Below are 9,339 nucleotides of genomic sequence, written 5' to 3' on the forward strand. Positions count from 1 at the left end.
GAAGAAGCACCATTGCTAAAGAAACCCCCTTCCGCAGAGATGTCTCTAAGAACCTTTCTGCGATCTAGGACATAATTTCCTTGTAACCTAAGCCCACTTTGGTTTAGAGAACATTTTGATATTGTCTGTGAGTGTGTTTAATAATCATAATAATGCTTTTCTAATTCATATACATACTCTAATAATGACAAAAACATTCTACTTTGATTAGTCTTTTGTGATGAACAGGTATGAAAAATTGGATCCGGAATCTCATTAACTATGCGCTATGGGGGATGGGGGGACAATATTACCTATCCTGCTTGCCTAAGAGGAATATTAAAGTGTTTTAAAATACTGAAATCCCTATAAGAATGCAAGGTATATTCTTTCTTTCCCACTTTGGGAGCAAGCACAGGTACACATGTCATCACAAGAATATGGACATAGAGCCTGAGCTCTGGCTACTGAGAATCCAGTCCTCTGACCTGCAGCAGAGTCACCACCTGGCAACTTGTCCGAAATGCAGATGCTCAGGGCCGACTTCAGACTGAATCAGAACCAGGTGTTTAATAAACTCCCCAGGTGATTCACATAGTCACCAGGGCTTCAGAAGCCCTGCCCTAAATGATCCCTATATGGAAAGGTTCATATAATCAAATGGCAATCCTCCACACTCTCTCCATTACTGGGAGGAGCTCCTGAGGAACACCTCTGGTATGAGGGGTGGTTGACAGAGAAAAGACACTCTTGCGGGCTGTGTGAACCCTCTTCACGGACGGTCCGAGTCAGACAGAAAATAAACCACAACCACAACGCCCAGCTTGGACATCAGGTGAGCTCAGTTTTGATTACTGTGGAAGGTCAATGGGGCTATACTAACTGGGGAACTGTACAATACCTTGTGATTTTCACCCCAACATTTTAGCACTGTAGTGTGGCATTTTCCTACAAGCATTTGCAATAGTAACTGCGAGGGAGCGCCATGCACGGAGTTTAAAAAAGAAAAAAAAAGATAAGGAGAACAAAAGAGCCCATTGGAGAATCCTTTGATTTTTCTCACAGGTGATTCCTTACAGGAATAACATGAATAATGATGATGATCTCAACAGGGAAAAACCCATGACACAAACGTGTATCTGCTTTGAGGTGCCCAGATGACAGGGTTCTACAAACACGAAGTGATGGCAGCTGGGTTGGCATTAGTGCAAGAGAAAGAGGCTCTGGTGTGGTCTCTTGCGTTTTAAAAGGAAGGTGAGGACATTCCTACAGGGGTTCACTTGGTCCCACTGTGGTTTGGTGAGCTCTCTGGCTGGGCTCTGGTTGCCAAGGAAACAGCTGCAGGAGACGCTAGGGTAGCCTAGGTTCTTGGTTGATTGGTGGAGCCGAGAGCAGATTTCACATGAAAAATGTGTATTCTGAGGACGAGGGCAAAAGCCAATGATGACCAAAGAAAAGGATCATGCCCATCTTCTCCCATTGAGCTCATCTGAATGGAAACTCTTAACAATGAGGGAAACGGTCTTCTTTGGAGCAAAAACACCAGGATGTACAGACCTCACACCTGGACTCGTGTGCTTCATAGGGAATCACTGTCTTAGCCTGACACAGAAGTCTCACCATCCTTAGTTTTCATGTTCCCACCAACCCTATAAGGTAGGGAGGGTTGCCCAAACTTATAGAAAAGGAAACTGGTCCTCAGAAAGATTAAGTAAGTAACTTAGACGTGTGTCCCAACTCGTCAATTGCTGAGACAATGTTTGTATCCAGGTCTTTCTGATGCAAAGTGATGTTCTTAGCTCTTGGGCCAGAATATTCTAGGGGTCTGGAGTAAAAAATACACACCTCTTGTGGTGGTGAAACCACCCTTGGTGACAGGGTATCAGGCTGGGTGGCATTCACTGGGAGCAAGTGATGCATGATTCACGTCAGCACAAGTACAGAGAGGGCACATCGGGGGTCAAATCCGCCCTGTAATCATCACTGGTTCCACGGCCTTTTGCAATAACTTCAACACTGTGCTTCACATCAGTCATCTTCAAACTGGGGCAAACAATATTACTCTCCTAAAAGGGTGATGGCGAGAATTACATTAGACCATGTATGCAAAGTGCTTACTACAAGCCCCAACACATAGTAAGTCCTCAACAAATTATAATTATCACCTATATCATCAATGTATTGATACATTGTTATTGTATCAATAACAATTATTGATATTGTTTTTATTATTAAAAGGGCTTTTTTTTTTTTTTTAAGCTGAGTATCATTTGAATATCGCTTCAAAATCACCCCTCCTTTAAAAGCTTAGAGAAGCTGAAAAGGTGCCACCCAAGAGAAGAGGAAGGATTCTGTCTGGTCAGTTGGCTTTCTCATCACAACCTTCAACAAATCATTGTGGGAGCTGCCTAAGTCATTTGATATCTTTTCCATCCCGAGAAAGGAGATAGTAAGAGCAAAGACTACTTTGTGGAAGTGCTCTGAAAACAACAAAGTAGCACGCAGAGCCTTGTATCTTATTCCCTGTTTACCAACTAAAATTCATAAAAACATTTTCAGTTTTCTTCCCTATTTAATGAGAACAGGTTGGAAAACCTTTGGGTCTCCTCACCTTTTCACTGCCCTCACTAGCTTATTCGGGGCCAGGAGAGGAGAAGAACAGGTTTTCTTTCCAAAAAACTCAATAACAGCTCTTTTAAAGGACATGGTCTTCTCTTTATATTTTTTGGCAGCTGTTCTATTTCTGTAAATTCATTGTCACATTTTCCCCACCCCACACTCCCAATCCGTACTTAGAAGACTTTGCCCTGTAGAAACCATCTACAAGAAATTTGATAGCCCAGATGCACACTTCTCTAGCAACTCTGCAACCATGAGCTGCCCATCAGCAGCCGTGCAGAGGAGCCCACACCTCTTCTCGTATCTGCTGCCAAAGCTCCACTTCCTCTTCAGAAGAGCTGTGCTGGTCCTTAGTGCTTATCAAGAGAACATGATTGACAGGCAGCTTTCCATTGCCAGTGTTCTTCCAGCTGTCGTAAGACCTGGGTTCTGTGGATGCCACCATCGATGTTCACTGTAATTGGACACATTGGTCACATCCACAGAACATGACTTACCTTCTCCAGACCAGCGGCAGCCTCCTGAGAGCTCCCTGCGCCAAGTTGCAGAGCTTGCTGACTTGTATCCCACAGTGTCTATGCAACTGGCTTTGCTCCGCTCCCAAGTGTTTTGTTTTGCTTTGCTTCGCTAACACTGCAAAAAGGTAATCTATTTATGGAAGAGTGATTTAAAGACATTACGGGTTTCTTTACAAACAAATGTAAGAACAGAAATATCCACTTTTTAGAAACTGTATTTCAACCCTCTACTAGCACTATAATCCACTACATTGCCTGTATCAAAGGCAGTCCCCCTCCCCATTTGACTTTCCAAAGAAATTTCTATCATTTCTTCATTATCTCGGGTTCAGGCACTTCTGAAAAGTCTCTGGGCACAAGTCACAGAGGGCAGGTTTTTAAATCGCAATGAAAAATAGAACCACCAAGAACGAGAGATCTCTCCTCATGCCCTGGCTCTGCCAAGATCCCTTCCCTGTGCGATTCAGTCATTGGACACTACGTACCAGCATCTCCGACTGCGCGGAGAGCAGCGGGCAGGCTCTCGCCCCCAGATCTTGCTGTTGGTGGGGAGCTGCTTGGTTCGTGGAAGAGGGCCACATGCAGTCCTTGTTGATGACATACTACTGAGCATCTGCACAGTCAGAGGGCTAGAAGGAAACTAGAGCTTATTGAAGACAGTATGTTTGTAGGCCCCCCGACCCCCCGCATCTGCCTGTGGTAAACCCTTCTGAACGTACAGAGGACACTAAAGAGGGCTCTTCAGTCCCTAAATAGCCTTCCAGGCATGGGAGACAGACTTCCTGCTATTCGGTTGATATTACTCTGTAAATAGAAATATTTCAGCCCAAATATTCATACATTTCACTCAGTTATTAAGAACCTTTATTTCTGCAGTATATCTAGTTAGCATGGGCATAGCCTTGCTTTATATTCCTGCTGCTTTTCAACAGACAATTCCAGAAAGGCTGTGGTTACAGGCAGTACAGTCTGAATGTGCTGAACACACCCAGGCTATCCAGTCTTGAACCAAACAGGCTCATCTTGGCTTAGTAAAAGAAGCCATAAACAGAGACAGAAATGCAGTTAAAACATTATATTTAGCATTGCATATGCTTAGGTCAAAATCAGCTTCACAAAACAGCAGTGCCAGAAATCTGGTTTTGCTCCCTAAATGTGATTGAATCCTAAATTGCTAAAGCTGGCAGGAACCACCCATTTGATAGAGGAAGTAACTAGGCCTGGAAAGGTGAAGTGACCTTCTCACACTCCTGTGGTGCAGAGCCAGGACTAGAACCAGATATCATGAAGCCCAGGACCACCCCCACTGATGTCTCCAGGTCTCTTGTTTTTGTTTCCGCATCTGAATTAATAAACGATCCCAACGGTTCACAGACCTTACCACATTTGATTGGCACACATGTTGTATTGATTTCTAGATAACAATCTATTAAGTGAAGACAGAGGCTTCCTGGACTGATTTTTTATTCCCCCTCCTCTGCCTCTGGAGTTTACTCCTCAGCTGGAAAGATCTCAATTTGGATTCATTCCGGTAACATCAAAATGCCAGAAGTCACATACCCGTGGGCACAGAGGCAGGTTTGCTCTCTTGTTTGTCCTCAATACAGGCTCAGGGACTTGAGCGCTCTGAGTAGGCTCGGGAAGTATTACTCAGTGACAGACACACAAAGGAAACAAGACAAAGAAGACATGAGAAAGATTCGTTTTGGAAGAGTCTGTTGCTCTTCTGGCTGTTGCTGACATTCAGAGGGATTAAGACGGAATGAGGGAAAAATGACAAACCCAGGAGCCTGCCCACCTCGGAAGGTGCTGTTCCTGTGGTTCTCTGCGGAGTAGAGAGGTCGGGCGAGGAGGCAGGGCTGTCAGGGAATCCCCGCGGAGGCAGCCCCCACCAGCACAACTGCGCACACGAGCACTGAGGGCTGTCAGGAGGTTTGGAGTCCTGCCCCACCATAGGCAAATCCCTGATTCCTTCTGAACCCCTCTTCTAGGACACAGAAAAGCTGAGACATATCAGTGGTTCTTAAACCTATTACTGTTGTTGTTATTATTACTGCTACTACTACTACTACTACTACTACTATTATTATTACCATTTGCAACAGTAGCAGGTTTTCTTCAGAGGAAAGTAAAAGCCTAATCCGTAAAGGAGCTCTTTTTACTGGACTGGCTTTGGTGGTTGGGGGAGTGACGACACTTGTATGCCGGCCCTCCCTGGCCAGCAGAGCCTGAAAGCAAAGGGCTGGTCTCTCAGGCTCTCTCACTTTTACCTTAATACGGTTGCTTCCATGTAAATCTGTCCTCTGTGCCAGGTACCTCCTAACACATCACGGGGGGTGGGGGGAGAATTCAGATGGTTCCTCTCATACTCTGATCCCCAGAGTCAAAGTGAACAGTGCTAGCCAGAGGCACTGAAGAGAACTGCTGCCCTCCCCCAACACACACACGCACACACACAAACACACACACACACACTGAAGGGTTTAAGACTCATGGTTGAAAGGTAGAACTTAAGAAGATTCTCGTTGCTAAACACTATTTGATTGAAGCTATTTCTCTTAGTGAATATAAGGGAGAGCTACCTGTACATTGGCATGAAAGTCACTTTTTTAATAAGAGCGATGCAAACACGTACATTTCACAGTTTCACCTCTTGCTAGTTAGGAGTATCTGGGCTGTTACTCAGTCCTGTCTTTAGTTTGTCTGGAGGAGAATATTGGTAGGCACCAGGCAGGGACATCTTCCCCTCCAGTCCTTCTGTATTTGCTTCTTTTTCTGTATCCCATCTGAAAAGAATGAGGTTCTAGATCAGGATTTAACGCAACAAAGATTTTTCTAAGTAGTGTTCAGTGGACTAGTAATAGGTAGACTTCTCCTAACTCCCACTGATTTCTTCAGCTCCCAGTCTTCAAAATCACTTGAGTCCAGTAATTTGTAGATGCAAACTGTGAGCCTTTTTCTGAATGCCCATGTCTGTCAGTGTCCTATACCTGTAAGTGTTTATCACCCCAAATACGATTCTCACAAATGCCTAAGAGGTTTTACAAAACCACCACCAACCACTCTTTATAATACATTACCCCCCCGAAATGTCATGAGCAACATAGCCTTAAAATGATCGCAAATGCAAGAGGGAAGATGCTAAGTGTGAATTCCCTGTTGTTTCAGAATTTTGGCTGAGGCTCCAAAGCTGATAAGGAAGAGTGTTAATTGTCTGCACATTCTAAAAGGAGATGCCAAAGCATTTAGGCAAAATTTGCTAAGTGGTAATCCAAAACACAGTTTGGCCACCTTTAACTCCACACTCCACTACTAGGATATTTATTTGAAAAAAAAAAGGGGGGGGGTTACTGAGGGAAGGTTAGGAGGGAAGAGTTTCTCTGGGGACAGTTGCCAGAATGCAGTGTATCACCCTCTGGGGGTAAGGAAGGAGGGCTGGCTCTGCTCTCCAGCAAGCTGTGTGAGGAGAGCTTCCAGGGAGCCACTCATGGGCGATGACGGCACTTGCCAAGGCAGGGGAGGCTGACCACCCACTCCTGGGGGATGTTTGTTCAGTGGCAGAAATCTGCTGGTCCCAAAGTCTCCCAGTTCTTAAAGATACTCTCTTGGCTCGCTGGAGTGTAGGGCCTTAAGGACTTGCACATGACTCCTACCTGGGAAAGCCTGAGGGATGAAAGCAGCTGAAGATTCCCTCAAAGCAAGACAGAGAGCGCTTGCAAGGTAAACAGTGCTCCTACCATGAGTTTCTCTGGAGTCAGGTGGGCGCATCAAAATTAACTGGTCCTGAATCACACTGGTAGAGACCCTGCTCTGAAGGGTTTCCTTCCAGTGTAGGGAACCCTGGCAGAGGGGATGGAGGTATGGGTATTGTAAATGGCCAAGCAGAGCTTGCGTTCTCACCCCAGAATTAGAGCTACAAGAGGGCCCAAGTGAAGAGATTCACAGAGTCTGTGTGAATCTGTAACCATGAATGACCCAGGACTCAGCATTTGGCTACCTCCCACCCTCTGCAGAGCGCCAGTGCTAGATCACAACCTTGTCAGTCCCTCTTTGTCTTCCCAGCTCTCAGCACAGCAGCCAACAGGACCACAGGGGGAAGCTGAGAAATGTGTGGAAATGGAACAGAAACTGATTATGCACTATCCTGTTCTCTAGATTTCTAAGCCTGAATCAGGCCCACGTTGGCAGAAAGTGAGAAGCTTAAATTGGATGACAGGTTGAAGTTTTGATATTAAACTGGACTACACTTCTTAAAAACTTATGGAAAATCTCAATCATACCAAAATAGAACAGTATGGTAAACTTCTGCATACTTATCACCCAAGGCAAATGGCTATTATCTAGATAGAGTCTTCTGCTCATGAAGTTCAAGCCAACACTATATTTGACTATTTTAATATCGAAATGCAAAGACTCCACTTTGGTGTTTGGCCATTGGCAGTTTTCAGGCCCCACACCTACCTTCCCCTCATTTTGCCCCATTCAGATGCCAGTAAGAAAGCCTGGTGTGTTTCTACCCTTGGCACAAACTATATAAATGTGTGACTATACAAATTGCATAGATCTTCTGGTCTTTTAGGTATTAATAAATAGACTTAGTTTTAGTGTTTTGTGGTTGTCCTGGGAAGGGAGAAATCAATCCCACACTAGATACTGGTTTGGGTATCAAAACTGATGGAGACACATATGAACCCAGAGGATATGAAAAGGTTTATTATTCATATAATGAGACTGGGGACAGCATGGCAAGCACCCAATCTGTTCTGGAATGGTTGAGCCAAGTGAGGAACAAGTGGTTTTGGCATTTATTGTAGTTAGGAGGTGGGGCCTGGGTAAGTTTCCAGAACTTGCCTAACACCCCTCTCCATATACACCTCCAGGGCATCACGTCAGGATGTCCAGGCTTCCTGCACTCCCGCCCCTCCCGGCTGTGAGTCCTGAGGCAGGATAGGAACAGAGACGGACACTGCTGCAGAGAGCAGCGCCTTCCAGCAGAGCACCGTGGGCCAGAATGCAGAGGCCAGCGCGCTGTGGCGCTTTTCCCAGGACCAGCTCTCACTGGGAACGCTGAACGGACATTATAAATTATAGCTCTTTATAGGTGAGTTTCTAGGAATATTTTTATTTCCTATTTCACATCACTTGTTTGTCCCTACCAATTGATGCTAGAGGCCACAAATAACCCACAGAATTAATTCAGCCAATCATCTGGCAACAATGTCAAAAATCTACCTCTGGCTTATGCAGCTGGACACACTCACTGTTTGTAATTCCAGAACTCTGAGTTCAGTGCATCACCCGAAAAACTACTCAAGGTCCTCCTAAGTTTTAAATGGAATACCATAAAACTGTTTTCCTCTCTCTAGATTGTTTTTTAGGAACAGAGCCGAAGGTGCCAAAAATATCACAGAACCTCAATCTTCAATCCCCAAAGGAGTTTCCTTTTGGAATGTATCACTTCCCAACCACTAAGTGCCCAATCTGACAGTGGTATATTGAAGCCAGGTTACACGAGCCAATGGTGCCCATCTCTCCCGAACTCTGTGTTCTGTTAGGTCACACTGGTAGCAGCCATGGTAGGAGTATCTCTATCACAGAAGTCCGTAAATGCTATAAATCTGGGCTTTTCATGTCAGAAATCCAGTTGCTAAACATTTACCAGCAGACTGCCAGTTAAGATAGAACTGGGAGAAGGGGAAATTAATGAAACTTCAAAAATTTTACAAAAATGTGTAACTTTTAAAATGAAATGACTTGATTCTCATCTCTCTTTCCTTTTCTCTCACTCAACTTAACTCCTTGCTTGTTCCATATATGAGAACAAAGCCATGCAGTACAATACAGCTTCATAATTTCAGGTCTGATGTATTGTATGAGGCAGTCTGGCATTTGATCATAAGAGCTTGGGCTCCTGAAGTCAGAATTCTGGCTCTTCCAACTTTCTAACTCTCAGATCATGGGAAATTTTCATTAAGCTTGACAGTATCAGTTACCTCATCAGGAAATATAAATAAAAAGCACTCTCATTTTATGGAGATCTAATGAGAAATAAATAAGATAATGACTGGCATATAGTGGCCACCTATTAGATTTGTTAAGTAAACGTATGAATGCTTATAAAAGCATTTCGTCAATGCCTGTCATTAACCAAGCACTTAATAAATGGTAAGTAATATGAAATTAATTTTAATAGCCTAGAATTACCATCATAATTAATACATTC

The 9,339-nt window shown here is 44.2% G+C and overlaps 1 long non-coding RNA gene across 3 annotated transcripts; it reads right to left on the minus strand.

The window, feature by feature from the left end:
• Window positions 1–698: 698 nt before the first annotated feature.
• Window positions 699–5,118, minus strand: LOC116588835. Of its 3 annotated transcripts, none has more exons than XR_004285106.1 (4): window positions 4,677–5,118; window positions 3,602–3,745; window positions 2,891–3,052; window positions 699–2,045 (listed from the first exon to the last, which is right to left on the minus strand). It is a non-coding gene; the product is annotated as an uncharacterized LOC116588835 (long non-coding RNA). The 3 variants fall into 3 exon arrangements; XR_004285105.1 differs by lacking the exon at window positions 4,677–5,118 and adding an exon at window positions 3,836–3,915; XR_004285107.1 differs by lacking the exons at window positions 2,891–3,052; window positions 4,677–5,118 and adding exons at window positions 3,096–3,231; window positions 3,836–3,915.
• Between the last annotated feature and the right edge of the window lie 4,221 nt (window positions 5,119–9,339).

The sequence above is a fragment of the Mustela erminea genome, chromosome 4 (assembly GCF_009829155.1).
Source record: "Mustela erminea isolate mMusErm1 chromosome 4, mMusErm1.Pri, whole genome shotgun sequence".
Classification (NCBI taxonomy): Eukaryota; Metazoa; Chordata; class Mammalia; order Carnivora; family Mustelidae; genus Mustela; species Mustela erminea.